This window comes from Mixophyes fleayi, chromosome 5 (genome assembly GCF_038048845.1).
Source record: "Mixophyes fleayi isolate aMixFle1 chromosome 5, aMixFle1.hap1, whole genome shotgun sequence".
In the NCBI taxonomy this organism is placed as follows: Eukaryota; Metazoa; Chordata; class Amphibia; order Anura; family Limnodynastidae; genus Mixophyes; species Mixophyes fleayi.
In genome coordinates, this window is record NC_134406.1 from 199,294,872 (window position 1) to 199,312,021 (window position 17,150).

Consider the following 17,150-nt stretch of genomic DNA (forward strand, 5'->3'; position numbering starts at 1 on the left):
GAAAGTAGAGAATGTCTTATGAAGTCAATGACTTGATGGTGGAAGGTCAGCGACTTGGAATTGTAGAGAAGAAGCGATATAGCTTCAGACGAGATGAGAGGACATGAGTAGGTGAAGGTAGCTCGTGGAGGAGTCAGTGGTCTGCGTACAGCAAGTTGTACCACTGTAGTGATGAGGAGGTTGTCCTGATGCAGGTAGGTAGTAGGGTAGTTGGTGGTCTGCGTATAGCAAGTTGTACCACCGCTGTGATGGGAAGGGTTGTACTGGTGCAGGTAGGTAGCGGGGTAGTCGGTGGTCTGCGTATAGCAAGTTGTACCACCGCTGTGATGAGGAATGTCCAGGTGTAGGTAGGTAGCAGGAGAGTCAGTGGCCTGCGTATAGCAAGTTGTACCACTGCTGTGATAGGCGGACTTGTCCAGGTGCTGGTAGGTAGCAGGGAAGTCAGTGGTCTGCGTGTAGCAAGTTGTACCACTGCTGTGAGGAGGAATGAGGACTTGTCCAGGTGCAGGAGAGTGGTGTGGAAACGGCAAACTGTAGCTGTGTGGAAACAGCGTGAGTAGAAAGGAGTTTTGTACAACACAAGTAGGTAAGTACAATGAATATTCTGTCAATATAGTAGCTGGCTCTGCAGCGTGGAGAAGCGGGTCAGCGCGGATATGCAAGTAACAACAAAGTCAATATGATGAGAGCATACAGCAGCTGAGTGAGAAGCTTGTCCGGGTAAACAGGCAATGTAGCATAGACAGTCTATCATAGGTAACTGTACCTTAGTGCAGTAGTCACGTATAGTTCAATAGGTATGCAAGTAAACAATAATAGTCAATAGTGGTTATGCATACCAAGTAGAACAGGAATCAGCTGGGAAGCTGAAGAAGCGATCAGCGGAGTAGCCACGCTGTAGCGGGTATGGGAACCGCCGTTGAGTAGAGCAGGGAACAGCTTGGAAACTGTAGACGATCAGCTGAGTAGACACGCTGTAGCGGGTATGGGAACCGCCGGTGAGTAGAGCAGGAAGCAGCTTGGAAACTGCAGACGATCAGCTGATTAGACACGCTGTAGCGGGTATGGGAACCGCCGGTGAGTAGAGCAGGAAGCAGCTTGGAAACTGCAGACGATCAGCTGAGTAGTAATGCTGTAGCGGGTATGGGAACCGCCGATGAGTAGAGCTGGAAGCAGCTTGGAAACTGCAGACACGAGTAGAGCTGGAAGCAGCTTGGAAACTGCAGACACAAGTAGAGCTGGAAGCAGCTTGGAAACTGCAGATACGAGTAGCTCACAGGAACACCAATAGAGAATCGCTGGGAATGAGACTCCAAGATCAGGCAACTACCTAAGGCTGCAGGTGCCTTAAGTAGGGTGAGGTGATTGATCCATCAATCACCTTAGTGGTCAGGTGTAGTTGTTAACGGGACCTGCACATGCGCAGTGCGACAGGATGGCGGACGGCCGCGGTTCAACACAGGTGTAAGCGGGAAAGATGGAGAACCACGTACCAGAGTGGAGGCACTCACACTCCGGTGAGTGACAATATACATGTTCCCATCGGCAGAGACAGAAAGGCAGAATATGCTGTTCAGCAGTGCTGATTGTTTAATACACAATCAGCGCGGCCGGACAAGATTCTCTGTCTACCTCTCAGCTGGTGGGAACATGTAAATAGTGTATGACCGAAAACACACTGTCCCTTCTGGAGGGCAGCAGGGGCAATTGTCCCCACCACCTCCCTCTGCCACTGAGGCCAAGCCAATTAGTCCAGGGCCAATGCAATTATTCCAGGCAACCCCCACCACTATGATAAGAATAACATGGGGAGGAAAAAAAATAGGAAATTACAGTGGTGCTGCGCCCCCAGGACCCAGGCATACCTCATGCTCATCATCATAACCTTAATATATATTTTCACAGTTTTTTATAACCTATAAAATGTTTGCAAGTCTTGTTTTCACCTAAAAGCAGCAATTATTGGCGATTGTGTTTCCTTTATATCCTAAATAACTGCATAAACAAATATATATTCTATTTTCCTCTGGAGGTCAAGGGCATACAGTACAAATATGACAGATAATTATGTGCATTCATGCTTTGCAGTGCATCTCATTACTAAACTGTAGAAAGAAATCCATTAGAATATATGACAGTGGAGAAACAGATATAGAGAATCAAAACATTTTGAGACTTTATAAAGTTCAATGAATTGTAACTAGGGAATCAGATATCAGTTACTAAGGATACAATCGTGTAAAAATATCATTACATTCCATTTGAATGAGGTTACTATACATACCTAATTGTATACTTATCTATTTTCAAATTCTGACAAAGGCAGAGATAAATTCATTATCAATAAATATCTGCCCATCATAATCTCTATTGTGTTCACTACAAACGCATATAGAGTTGCCATTGCAATGAGTAAGGGAAAAATATTAAAGACATTTTTATAGATTTTGCATTACATAGTTATTATTATTATTATTATTATTATTATTATTATTATTATTGTTATTATCTTTTCTTTGCTCAAGAAATCTTTCAAGCATAGTCAAGGAAGAATTCCATACAACTGGAATATCACAACTTAAATTAGATAGTTGCAAATACTTATATCTTTATAAGGTAAACAACAATAATATTGGAGACATTGTCAGATGTCACATTTCAAATGTTTAATCGTCTAGAGGATGACTAGTGATACAGTTTGCAACTTACTTAAGAATGTATTTTGGTAATTGTGTTTTGGTATATAATCTATGTCCCAAAGTTTGTAAATGTAATGTTGAATGGCAACACTTCAACTTTTTTTTAATTTAAAAGAGAAGCAAACAATTCTGATTAAGATGATGAGGAAAATGGTGGTGGTGGCAAATAATGTCAATTAAATATTTAAGATTCACAAAAAGACGTATATTCGCTGCATAATTGTTAAATAAATAATTTTGCATAATTGAATATAATACTCTAGAATGCTTTGTAGTATTTGTATTATACTATTCACACAGTCAATTATGGTTAATGTCGATAGTTGTTGGGGCAGGTTTAGACTTTTCATATAGATCACTAACTGAAGAAGACAGAACTTGTAATTTAGACTCATCAGCTGTATTACTGGTTTTATTCATGTTTATTTTATGAAACTCAATTGCAATACTATTACTCTATGTCCTTTTGTTAACCTTTTTTATATACATTACAGATTGTGACTTTCTTCATCATATTAAGCTCGATTTAATAGTGTTCTATCTTTGTTTTCATAAAGTATTCATGTACATTCAGGTTAGTTTGGTTGTTTATAAATGTGTCACACGCTGGGCATTCGGTATCTATAACCGAAGCCCGGCACACTTACCTGCTCTCCCCTGACCGCCGTGCTCCGTCCTGGCCGTCCGCCATCTTTCTTTTCTGGTGGCCGCATGCGCAGTCTCGATCCTTTTATATCCTCTGCTCCTCACCCATTGGCTACTCAATTTGGCTCCAAATTTAAAAGGCACTTCCCCCTGCAGCTCAGTGCCTCTTCTTCAAGTTACCTGCTAGGTACTAGATGTGACTCTATTGCTTCTGCTTGTTGTTCTTCCTCCTTACCATAGTCCACTAACCAGAACAGGACCAATCCACTAGGGAAAGGTAAAGGATCCTGCTCTTACCTGAAGGTTTTACTCACACGTGCACAACACCGGTGTGATTATTATGGTGTGTTTGTTATGAATAAAAGTATTGTGTGATCTGGTGGGTGGGGCTTCTGATGCATAACAGCAATTTGTTAAGAAGACCAGAGTAAGAAGTCACTTATTTGGTAATTATATTTATATTTAATCATAGTCAAACTTTTCATTTTGCAGGCTATTATACTGCTTTTATAGAATTGCAGTCACCATAAGTAAACTTAAATTACACTTGAAATCTATCAAAGATAACATTTCTGAATAGACTATACTCTGTTGAAATTTATATAACATATCTCAACATGTCTAATAGCCTATTAAACTATTTATTAGACTGAAGAAAGAGCTTAAGATTTAGGGCCTCATTTAGAATTCGGTAAAATTTCAACAATAATTATGCACTGTGGCAAAACCATGCGGCACTGCAAGGGTGGGGTGGGGGTAGAGCAAATCTAAAATATGCAGATAAACTTAAAGTGGGGTGCATCCTAGCTCAACTCTAACTTGCAGTATAAAAATAAAGATGTTCACTATCTATGTGATACATGAGAAAGCAGCAATTTCCATGTATCTAAAAAATGTATATGCACCCCTTGATTTGAAACATTGTTTGTCCAGGTGCAGTTTTGTACCATTGAGTTGGATTTGGTCTTAATTAGGCCCTTAATGTTCATAAAACTTCTGGTCACAAGTGGAATAATATATTTTACATTAATTTGAGTGATTATTAAAGGGTTTGTTAGTCTGAGAAAAAGACATTTGAAAGGTTATTTGAACAGAAAGGCAATTTGTTTCTATACAAAAACTCTGCAAACATGTATATAATGTAATAACACAATGTACCTCCCACAAAGCTACTACAGTCTAGTTTACACAGCAAATAAGTAATTAAGTATTAAAATACAAAAAGTGTAAAAAAAGCATAAACAAATCAGTAAACAGAGAAATCAATGAAGTATACAGAGCAACACAGAGTGCAGTATTGCAGAGCAGTAGAGAACAGCCAAAATTACTATGAGGGCATAGAAATAGGCTTGAAAAAGTTGGAAAAATAGGTGTCAAATATGCTTAAAAGAGTTAAGTGTATGTGATGGTAGCTGTTCGTTTGTGATTGATGCATTTTAATTGAAAAAGGATTCACTATCTGCACTGCCCTGCTAAGTGAGAACAAAGATACGACCAATATGGTAAGTGGAGGGAAAGTTCCCCAAATCCTCCCAGCAACATGCAAACTATCCAAAGAGAAACAAAGGCACAAAATGACTGGAAATGAGAGATATAACTCAGTATGTATAGAAAATAGATGTATTAAGGTAATACAATATATCTCGAAAACTTGTAAATAGTATTAATATTACATACTAAATGTGGAAAACACATAATTGCTCTTCAAATGAGGTTCATAAACACTACTTTATGATTTTGCACTAAAATAAGACAAATAGAACAGAAAAAGATACAAAATAACATGTAAAATTGTACACTATTAGTAGGGAGATACTCAGACTTCATAGAGTCAAATAAGGATAATCTCAATGATAATCTAAATCATCTAAGGCTAGGTACACACTAGAGTTTTTTCAGCCAATCATTGGGCCAATCAGCCGATATATGATCGTTCGGTCAGATATCGTGTTATTGTGTATACTTACACGATGAACAACAGTCATTTGGTTGGTCATACTGTTTTCTAATACTATAGTGTGTATGCCCTCATGTTCACGATCTCCACAGAGTTTACAGAGTTATGCTCTTTTCAGTCGATGCCAGCAATGAAAATGTCCCAGTGAATAAATGTAGAGAGTCCTGTAGATGAAATAATTTCCTCTGAGACTGAATATTTTGTTTCAAAGTCACAGAAGTTAACTAAAATTCGTTATGACATGTAGATAGCTATAACAGGGGGGGGGGGGTTAATCAGTGGAACAGGAAAGAATGAATGAATAAATAATGTGTTGTCACATAATCTGCTAAACGACTAGAGGACCAGATGAAGAGCATAGACCTGAAGTTAAAATGTGTCTATTGTGTACACATGAATTGCCCAACCGATTGAACCTTCAGTTGTAGGTACAACTGTTGTAGATAACACATCAATCGCAAAATTCTCCAGTGTATACCTAGCCTAACACTATCTAATCCTTAGTAAAGTTCAGTGTGGGCCATATCCAAAAGTTCTAATAAATGTAGACAGTATACTAGTAGGTTAATTGGCATCTAAAAAATTAACCCTAGTCTATGTCTGTGTGTGTGTGTGTGTGTGTGTGTGTGTGTGTGTGTGTGTGTGTTAGGGAATTTAGACTGTAAGCCCCAATGGGGCAGTGACTGATGTGAGTGAGTTCCTGTACAGCGCTGGGGAATTAGAGGCGCTATATAAATAAATGGTAATAATAATAATTATAAAGGTTGAATTAATTTATGGAAGTCTGTTTAGAAATAAATATCCTTGGATATTGCAAGAAGCGAAGACAATATAACCAGAAAAAAAGGGCATTGAAAAATAAAAATGAAAGAAAAAATTGTAGCCACAAAAGGTCCAGAAAAACATTAGGCCAAAGCTTCTTGATAATTCCTTCTTATACCCTGGCTTGGTCTTTAAACTGTATTATAAAGGAGAGTTTATCCTGATCGCTATCCTTAGTGGTTTTAGGAATGAGGATGTTATGACTCACGACTGCTGCCATAAACTTTTAGAACAGATGGTAAGAGGTCTTCGCACAAGTAGGTACTCGGATGCCCCTAGATCTTAACTCTAACGTAGTAAAAGTTTATGTATGGCTACCGTAGTGCAGAGGTAAGAGTCAGATAACCGGAACACAGCAGATAGATACCATCTACAGGCCATAGGTTGTGGGTCAGTAGCAAGCAAGTAATCTGGGATAAGACAAAAAGGTCAGGGCAGGTTGAAAGCAGGAAGAATCCAAAAGACAAAGACAAAGGTCAGGGGCAATCAGAGTTCAAGTAGGGTCCAGAAGCAAGCTAGGGGTCACAACGGGAATCAATCAGAATTTAGGCAGAGTATCCAAAGGAAACTGGAACAAGTCAACTACTGTGTGGCACAAATGCTATAACCGACAAGGAGGCCCTCCTTGCCTTAAATACAGAAATGGGCCAATCACAATGCAGGGCACCAGCCTGCAAAAATCAGTCTCAGGCTGTTAATTAATTAGACTAATACAGAAGTGGAAGTTGCTTAATCAATTTATAGGCTCATAGCAGGTGCTTGAAAGGGTGGGGCACTGTGCACGCATTGGGCTGTCAAACTACTTGCATGGGGGGGGGGAGGCTGCAGTGAATAAAACGCTGAGGCCGCATGTGATATCCCAGCTACCAGGCACAACCAAAAGTAGAGACAGGCGAGCCGCTGTTGCTAGCATCGTGGCTCTTGATTGAGGAGTGTGTACTTTAAGATAATGACCAATGGTTGTATAATGTGGTCTATGTATTATGAAATGTTAGAGTGAGTTCATAGTCATACCCAATACTACAGATCTTCCTTGTGGTTCAGTGATTGCCTTATACTTTTTTGGAAAACAGTAGATAACAGGAAGTCTTGGGTTCCTTATATGCAAAAACTTCAATTATTGGCTTTGGTAAGGATTCATTTAGCTAAAGGCATTCTTTGAAAGTCTTCCTAACTTTGACTGTAGATGGTTGTGGGGTTCCCACATATCCCTCATATGTGGTGTTATTTCTTAATTGCCTAAGTATTCCTTGTAGGTAATCCTTTGTATTAATAATAGTCACCCCTCTAACCTTATTTGCTGGCTTAATTGTGATGTTGGTTTCTTACCCTAGTTGTTTAGAGGCTATCTGTTCCTGTTTGGTGAGATTCTGTTTTTTTCATCTTATTGGTGTTGGGTAACTTTAAAAGATCCACCTCAAACATTCTTTGGAAGGTGTCCACATAGGGACCTTTTAAGTAGCAAGGATAAAATGTGGATTTGTTCTTAAGGTTTGTGTGCTTGAACTCCGATTTCAATGGTTTCTTGGGTTAAGATGTTTTTCTTTGCTGCATAAAAACTTATTTTGTAAAATTTATTTAAATTATTGTCTAGGGCAAATTTCAGACCTTGTTTAGAAGGGTAATCTGTAGTTCAGTGAATTGGATGTCACTCATATTAAAGATCCCCTCCATTTTCACTTCCTTAACTTTTGGCTTTGCACCCAAGCCTTTTTCCACCCTTTTTCTCTCTTGCGACGCCAGTTATTTTTTCCTCTTTGTTCTTGGAGTGCTGCTCCTGCCCTCCTCTTTAGGGAATGAGTCCAGTAATTGGGTTTCTATTGGGAGCAGGTCTAAAAAAAAACCTGTTGGTGGGCAGTTTTGACTGTGTCAAAAGAAAAGTTGTGAACAGTGAGATCCTGGGTACTAGTGAGGTGGTTAAAAAGTGCTTACTTTATCATATTTAGTTCTTTATCAGCACAATCACTTGCCTCTACAAATAATGGGCTAATACAGTTGTAGCACCTCACCAAAAACTAGATGAGTTCTGGAATCATGGCGCCACCGCCACCATAACCATCGGGAGTGCACTTCTCGTGGAAGGTATACACAAGAGCATAAGCAGTGTGAGTGCAGCTTTTTTCCACTATATTTATCGATAGAGACATTTGGATAACATATTCCTGCACTGTTTGTTGCTACTATTTTTCCTTTAGTATTTATTTTACAATCCCCTTTTTTCTGGTTATAATTTCTTTGCTCCTTGCATGATCCAAGGATATTGTTTTTTTCTAAACAGACTTTCATCAATTAATTCAACCTTTACCTGAGAGAGCCATCTACATTTGCTAGGACGTTTGGATATAAGCCACACAGAACTTTAATAAGGTTTATATTGTGCTAGGTGATTTAGATTATCAATGAGATCAACCTTATGTGTTAAAAACTCAATGCAGAGGGAGTGTCTCCCCGCTAGTTATATACCCTGTTTTTTACATGTTATTTTGTACCTTTTTTCTGTTCTATTTTGCTGTCTTATTTTAGTGCAACCTCATTAAGAACTCTTTACGAACCTCATTCAAAGAGCAATTCTGTGTTTTCCACAATTTTTTATATAAAGTATGTGATATTAATACTATTTACACATTTTTGAGATACATTTTGTTACCTTCATACAACTATTTACTATACATACTGAGTTACATCTCTCCTTTCCTGTTATTTTGTGACACATTTGTATTGACTGTGATTGGTCATATTTTACTATGGGTGTTTTATTTTCCACATATTATACAAATCCGGGTCAATTTGTGACTTAATTTGGTTGCATGATACATATGTTGGAAAATCAATACCAACATCCCTGGTGTTCAGGCAAACTTTCTTATTTTGTTCATGTTCACAATGATCTTATTAGAAAAATAATAGAGTACATGGTATTATTCACAGAATCAGTCCTCCAAGTTTTAGGGAATAATTTTAATTGCTAGCATTTGTATACATCCTTGATCTGCCAAGGACCTATACTAACTTCCTATATTATTACCTTCCATTTCTCTACTGAAGATTTTTCGCAAACTGCATGTATAGTTTGTATGCATTATCTCACCCAAAACACACCTCTTTAGAGGTGCTTGGTAAATTTCTTTAGTATCATGTTTTTAGATCCCTTAGTTTAGTAGCTAACTCTCACTTATCTACATTACTCTCCCCAACATCTTACTTGTTGTCCATGACACTTAACTTTTCACTGTGCTTACCTAAGTAAGTTCTCCATTGCTTCTCAAAGCACTTTATTTTGGTGTTTGCAAAAAAAACTAGCTAGGTGTTCTTTTTATAGAGCACCAAGAAACACGTAACATTTATTTGTATGAGAAATGCATGTCTGGTTCACTGTACAAAAAATGCACTTTGCCTTATGTTCCTTTCTCATATTTCTTTCTTTCTCTGCTTTTATTTCAAACCCTTTTTTTTAGTATATCTAAGTTTAAGAGTTTCCGAAGCTAAGTCATATACATTCCTTTGTAACCAGAAACATTAGAGGGTAGAAAATAAATAAATGTAAAACAGTTAATGTGATTCTTTAATATTTACTTCAAACCCACTAAATTGTTTTCTAGCACTAATTAAGGCATATGCAAAATATCCCTTAGTATATGTATGAAAATAAATGAAATACAAACATTTTCCCCACCAAACCGTAATCTCATATTCTATGTATGTGAAATATTTTCCTCTAGAATTTTACAAAACGAGACAAATATGTTTGTGAAGGAGTCATATAGAGGACAGTGTCATTTAGGTTACAAATTACACTTGCACAAGATGCATAACTCACAAGTATAGTTTTTTTCCTTGAGCTTGAACTTTGCTTGCTGAAGCTTTCTGCATTTTAATCTAATGAGCTGAATGAACATCAGAGAAGCCTTATTATGTTATGCACAAAAGTCCTTGTGTCCAGTGTTTACCACCCAGCACACCCAAAATAGCAAGCAGTAAAATACTGGGAGTTTTGTAAAACTGAACACAAGAGCTTTTTACTGTAAACAGGATGGAGGATGTGGACTTTTACCAAACAGACTCGAGACGAACATGTGTGAGTATGTAATAATCTCACTTTCTTGGAAACATATTTACGGATTTGTAAACTGCATTTTAACATAACTAACCATAATAATTCTGCATAATGGATTTGTTAAACATTGGAATTTCTCTGTTATGTGAAAGTGTATGCTTCTTTATAAATGAGTTCATTGTGTATGCTTTGATCAACTAGAAAGTCTTGGAAAAGGTAATTAACAACTTTAAGAAAAAGTTGAAATTGCTTAATTTTTAAAATGCAGTTCATGTGTGTAAAATAATAACACTGATCCAGGTGGAATTAAAAATCATAAATTATTTCAGAATTCCAGATTACTTTAACAATAAGATAAGTCAACTGTCAATTATTGTCTAGGCAGATCATTAGAATTTATTGTTTTATTTATTTAACTTGACTTAAAACTCAATTAATATTTAGAATTAGGAAAAGGCGCTATCATATTTAAATAAGTGTTATGCTGAAAAAAGAAATCATGTTTCAACTATAAAAGCAAAAACTACAGTATTAATTACTGTATTATGTTGCAAGATAGAAACACTTTATTGGTGATTTTATCACCAGACTTCTATTGACAATAATGTAATGTTTTTTTTTTGAGTGACGTAAGCATGTAATGGTCTACATTTTCAGTATACTAGACATAAAAATAATAGGATCTGCCCTTTTTGATCTGTTTCCCCCTTATGTTATATACTTATCATCTGTTAAATTATATAGTTGTATTTTTTATATTAAAGACTGAATTAAAAAACATACTACTATTTCCACTAGTAATGCTAATTAGCAATGTTTTCTTTTTATTTATTTCCTCCTTGGAGAATAGAAGCTATGCAATATATTTGGCTTATTGGGACAAAACTTTATTGAGATTTGTGCTTGTAGACATTGATAAATTAGACTACTATGATTGTTTTTACTACTAAAAGAAATACTATTGTTTATTAAGATAAGACAGAAACATAACTTTTAATGATTGTATTGCTTATTGTACTTTATTAATGTGCTTTTTAAGGTTTTGTTTTTTTTTTAAAAAAATAACCTAACTTTGTTGATGAAGACTAAACCTTATTGGGCTTGTGTCTACAGACTTTGCTAAAAAAAAGTTTAGTGCTTCTACTACTAGAGGGAGGGTGTGTTTTTGATTTGCTCTTTAAAAATCAAGTGACATATGATTTAAATGCTTCCTTTGGTGGTGTATCCTGATAAAAAAAAAACCAAAGGGTTTGGTGTACAATTCTATCAATAATTTAATTTATGTTCTGTTTTAGTTAAAAAAGTTATTTAGATTTTTAGTTTTCTCCCAAACACCTGCAGTGAGCAGCTTAACTGCCTGGTGTGTGTGCTGGTGTCAGTGAAAAACACAGCCTGCATTCCTCCATCCTCCAGTGCTGATTCTGTGCTTTTGTTTTTAATTTGTTTTACTGAACCTTTTTTGTACCATGTACGATGTAAAAACCCTTTATCTTGCTTTGAATATTTTCTGTTTGGTTGTTTTGTTTTATCTCTCTTTTTAGAGAACAAAAAGGGACATTGTTAATTGATTGACTGAGTGAGGAGTGAAACATGGAGCAACATAACTTAAATTTCTTAAAGAGAAAGTGCTCTATTTTTTCCCATTCAATTGTTTATTTCTCTTTCTGTTTCCATGTGTAATTAAGACATTATGGAGTTGATTTAAGTTAGGAGCAAATCCAGCTACTGGGTGAAAAAACATTCTGCGCTGCAGGGTAAGGAGTTTTAAACTGCACAACTTAATTTAGAATTGTGAGCAGAGCACAACCTAACCCAACTGTAAACAACTTATTGTATAAATGTATTTCAATTAGTGGTGCTGTGCGCAGATGTATATCATTGTCAAAGTACTGATTTTTGCATTAGAAATGTATTGACTCTAATGCAGTAGGGATATGTTGGAGGAAAAAGAAAGGAAGAAAGGAATCCCCAAATTAATTAGACCTTTTAATTTGTGAGAGGCCAAGAGCTTTTTTAGACTGAATGTACAGGAAGAGGTTGTTAGACATCCATCCTGTGTCTCAGAGAGATAGGAAACTTAACTCAAGTAATTTAGGAAACCACAGATTGATGTAAAGTTTGCTACCTTTAAATTGCATTTAAACCCAAGTTTAGAGAACATATTACATGCTGATGCTAATCCTTGAATGTAATATCTCAGACTTTGTGGTGCCAGGTAGGAAAGGGGGTTGGTTTACACCCTTCCAACATGTGTGTCTGAAACATTTTGGAAAAGCTCTGTTTGACCATGTAATGTATTATACCCACTGTACTTCTGGGTGATCACTAGTGCCTACAACTAATGTGTAATGGTCCTTGGAAGGACTCCTTGAGCAAATAAACAGCACTACATGAAGAGTCTACCTGCTGTATCCTGTGACCAACATATAAGAGCTTACACTCTAATCCGTTCCCCGGTTGTCCTGTGTTGAAGCCAACGTCTCTGTGTCAATGCGCTTCCCATTGCCCCGCAGTCCTGATACGTAGTAAGTGGTAAGGAGGTATCAGCCAACCTACAGTAAATATGTGCTGTAACAGCAATACAATCTACCCCGGAAGTAATGGTTCTAGGTGTCATGAAGGAGCCCTAGTGGTGGCAGTGAGACTCTCCTACAACTATTGTGCGGTTGGCATTCGCAGTCGGCAAATGTCTGGTGGCAAGGCGACACCAGTAGGAGTAGTCTGTAACAGTTGTTAGAAAGAGACCAAGATAAACTCTACAGGAAAAACATCCCTTCATTCTGCTTCCCCCAACAGACTAGATGATGAAGTAATTCCATCCAGTCACAGCAGTATTAGAATACAGCTGGCTTGCGTGTGTGTACATTCTACAATAGAATGCAGTATTTGCCCTGTTTGCAAAAAAAAGTTTGATTTTGCACCCCTTGCAGTGCAGCATGATTTGCTTAGCTGCAAATCCTGCACACAGGCAAAATTTTCTTCCATTTTGAAATAAATAACAATCACTCTCCAGTACTTCTGTGGGGCCTTCCACTTTATTTGTTAGGCCATTTGCAAGTTTCTATACATTACAATCAGAGCCAGCTTATGTATTCCTCTAAAATTTATGGGGATACCTCTATAAAGGAAAGAACTGACTCTCTGATATTAGAAGAGGAAACACCACTAAAAGTTCTACAAAAAACACATTTGTTCTTGGAAACATTTGTCCTTCTACCAAATTAATAAGAAAAAATTGGCAGAGGAAAATAAGGATATGCCACTCATTGTACCCCTTTGAGAGTTGAAGTGCAATTATAGAAGAAACACCAGACACTGTCCAATCCATTATTGTCATAGATACTTCCACACACTAGATCACAGAAGCTACCTATAGCACAACAAAATATTTCCATGGAGATGCTCGCCATACCAAGTGAATCAGGGGTAGTGAAATGGAAATTTGACACGGAAATGGAGACAATAAAAATACTGACAAGGATGAAATAACTGACATTGCAAATACTGACAGGCATAAATGGAAGAAATCCAGACAAGAGTAAAATACCGACAGTATGAGTGCCAACAGTGAAAATGCTGACAGTCACACTGTCAGCATTAAAACGGCAATGCAAGCGGTTTGGCGACTATACAGTGTTGGCAGTTGAATCTGTTGATTTTTATCCATCCACCATTACCTGAAAGGAATTGTTACTTGAAAATAGATTTAGGGGTATATTAAATACTAAACTGCAGGATTGTAGAAGTGGAGATGTTGCCTATAGCAACCAATCAGATTCTAGCTGTCATCTTGTAGAATGTGCTAAATAAATGATAACTAGAATCTGATTGGTTGCTATAGGCAACATCTCCACTTTTTCAAACCCACAGTTTAGTAAATCTAGCCCTTAGTCTTTTAACAGTGAAGTGATATGTTGAAGTCTTTGTCTTTAGCAGTCTCCATTCCCACAGAGCCGCAGATGCTCACAGGCACTTGGTTGCTTCCAGGTAATAGGCAGATAGTAGCAGGGTCTTATTTTCCAACTCATGCAGAATTTATACAGTATACCAGTCACATTACAGTATTCAAGATAATAATGCAGATACTCCCACAGTGGTGTAATGTCTGTGCAGTGATCTGGCAGCCTCCAAGGAATAGTCAAAAGCATTGTTCAATACTGTTCTTAATTGGAGCATTAGAGGAAATTAGAAATTTTCTTTCCTTTCAGATACAGGTATAATCATGTGCAATGTCAAAGGCATACCTTGAGTCTGTGTAGATACTTGCAGTGCAACCCTTGGTACACCTACATGATCTTATGAGAGCAACTAATTCTGCCAACTGAACTGAGTTTATATTAGGTAAACTTGCTGCTTCTTTTATTTCAATGATAGTGTTGATAGTATATCCATCAGTGCACAGTGCAAGGTGAGCACTATCAATAGGAATGTCTGACAGAGCTAAGTCAGTGACTTCTTCACATTGGTGATTTATATCTTCATCAGGGCTAGGTAAATGTGTACCTGGGTCAAGCATATTAAATCTTTGGATATTGATGTTAGTTATCTCATACTTTGTGAGTTGATGCACTAACATGTGTTGTGTTTTAAACCTATGTAAAAAAGCAGCTACAGTATGAGGTGCATAAATGTACAAGTGTGATTCCAGTATAAAATTTTCAGTTTTTGTCAACAAGCGCAGCCCCTGCAGCTATAGCTTTACAGCAACCAGGAAGTCATAGGGCTACATCTAATTTAGCACTGTAATTTCAATCAGGTTTTTGTCTGCCCCCATGAATCAGTGTCAGAGCCGGATTTAGACCTTGTGGGGCCCTAGGCAAGAGACTGGTTGGGGGCCCCCTCTCTGAAACAATAGATAGCACTATATTTTTTAGCATACCATATACCCCTATAGCTGAGTAGAAGGAAAGCTATGTGCTGCCGCAGTCTTCCGTCAAAGGAGGTGCGGCCATATCATTGGGGGCATGACTTGCATCATTGGGGATGTACCTAGCAGCAACAATCTAGCGTATCTAGCATCAACAGCCAACGTACCCAGTATCATATCAACTCTATCCCCCTTTATGTCAATTCTGTCCCCCTTCACATCACCTCTGTCCCCCCTTCACATCACCTCTGTCCCCCTTCATAATTTTTTTGGAACAATTTGTTTCCCCTTTTTCATAGTGTGCCATTGTGCCTCCTTTAGTTTGCTTACCTTTATATTGCTTTCTTCTCTTCTGTTTTCTCATGTTCTGTTTTCTTTCTTGCCCCGTCGCGCACGCTCCTCCTCTCCGCTCCTCTGAGTCTTCAGTGAATATGCTGTCGGGCATGCTGAGCAGGAAGGAGTAAATGAGGCTGCTGTGGGCTGCTGTAATCGTGTTTTTTTTTTTGTTCCCTTGGAAACAATATTTTTTTTCTTTGCTGGCGCCTCTACCACCAGCCGGGCCCCCTGGCGACTGCTGGGCCTTAGGCAAGTGCCTAGGTTGCTAGTGGTAAATACGGCCCTGATCAGTGTAAGTACTCCCAGAGCATATACCTGGATCCCATAACGAAACTTATCAGAATTTGGTAGTCCCATTGATGTAATATTGACTAAAATAAAATGCTGAACATAATTAAACATCAGAAGTATTTTGGTGATGGGGTCGTTGAGGTCAATATTGTAGCAGGGCTGGAGAGAACAGGGGAGTGGGGATCAAAAATCTCATTAATGGCCTTTAAATCCTGAAAACAATCTTTGTGTATCTAATTACAGGGTCAATACCTTGATAAGTTGAGCTAAAGAGAATAGTCTACTCAGTGATCTAATACAAGAGACCCTGTTGTAATACTGTACAAAGTGCAGTTTCATTATAATATTGCAGTATGCTTATTAAAGAGCTAGTATATGCACCATTAATATTATATGAATAACACTGTAACATAGTATCTATAGAAGAGTCAGTTAAGAATATCTGTCTTTATAGTGAGAACTGTCACAAATTGGTAGACTAACCAATCAGAACATATGATAGATTATATCATAATATTAACTTATCAATGAATAAAATAAATATTGGGCATTCTTATCCCCTCCATGTATATGTAATTCTATTTTTTAGCTGAAATAACTGGTTGTTAAAAAGTTGCCTTTTCAAGATGGAGCTTAATCATAATCACTATATGTACTTGGCACTTATTGTTCTGTTATCCATGTTGTAGCAATGTTTTCATTCTCATCAGTAGCTTAGTTTGCTAGGCAGGTTGCAAGATGCACAGACAGATGAATACACGGAAAACCCGCAATAGCAGAACATGGACAAATACAAAAAACATCTTACTCTGCTCTGATATTTTACCGAAGGCATGTGGTATGTAGGGGTTCAGCTTGGCATTTTGCAACCAATTTCTCTGCCCTGATACTTCGAATGTAATGCGCAGTACTCGTCTAACTGACACCTATCTATCCTGTTGCATGATCATGCCTAAACTATGCAACTTTCTAGACATTTTCATGCATTGTATTAAAATGTTATTTTATATATATATATATATATATATATATATACTTGACTAATTTTTACCTCTGGTACATGTATATTCTGTTTTTGATAAATACTTTAATTTGGGTAATGCACTACAGAATCGCCCCCATCTGTTTGACATTTTAGGAATTTATTGACCCGTGGAGATCAGGTTAGCAAAGGGGAAGATGCGCAGACCAGTGACTGCTAGTGCGGATATTGTTCGTGGGATCATCACTGATGAGAGACACGGACATTATTGAGTTAACTTATGTTTTTTACACCGTTTAGGTGTTTTAACAGAATTGTGTCTAAGTGCATTGTATATTCTTGTTTTATATATATATATATATATATATATATATATATATATATATATATATTATATAATATATACATACAGCTTTATATAGTGCTCACATTTAAGTATTGTTGTGTATAACAAGGTTCTTTTAAATGAAAGATGTTATCACTTGAAGGAGAGAATA

General features: G+C 37.3%; 1 protein-coding gene across 2 annotated transcripts in view; it reads left to right on the forward strand.

The window, feature by feature from the left end:
* Nucleotides 1-10,117: 10,117 nt before the first annotated feature.
* The window catches only part of LOC142158895 (cadherin-19-like), a 96,796-nt gene continuing 89,763 nt past the window's right edge, over nt 10,118-17,150 (forward strand). Inside the window, exon 1 of one of the 2 annotated variants that reach the window (XM_075213254.1) lies at nt 10,118-10,198. The gene's annotated coding sequence lies outside the window, so the exon portion shown is untranslated. Of the gene's footprint in view, nt 10,203-17,150 lie in introns of both variants that reach the window. The other variant, XM_075213252.1, reaches the window with a different exon arrangement.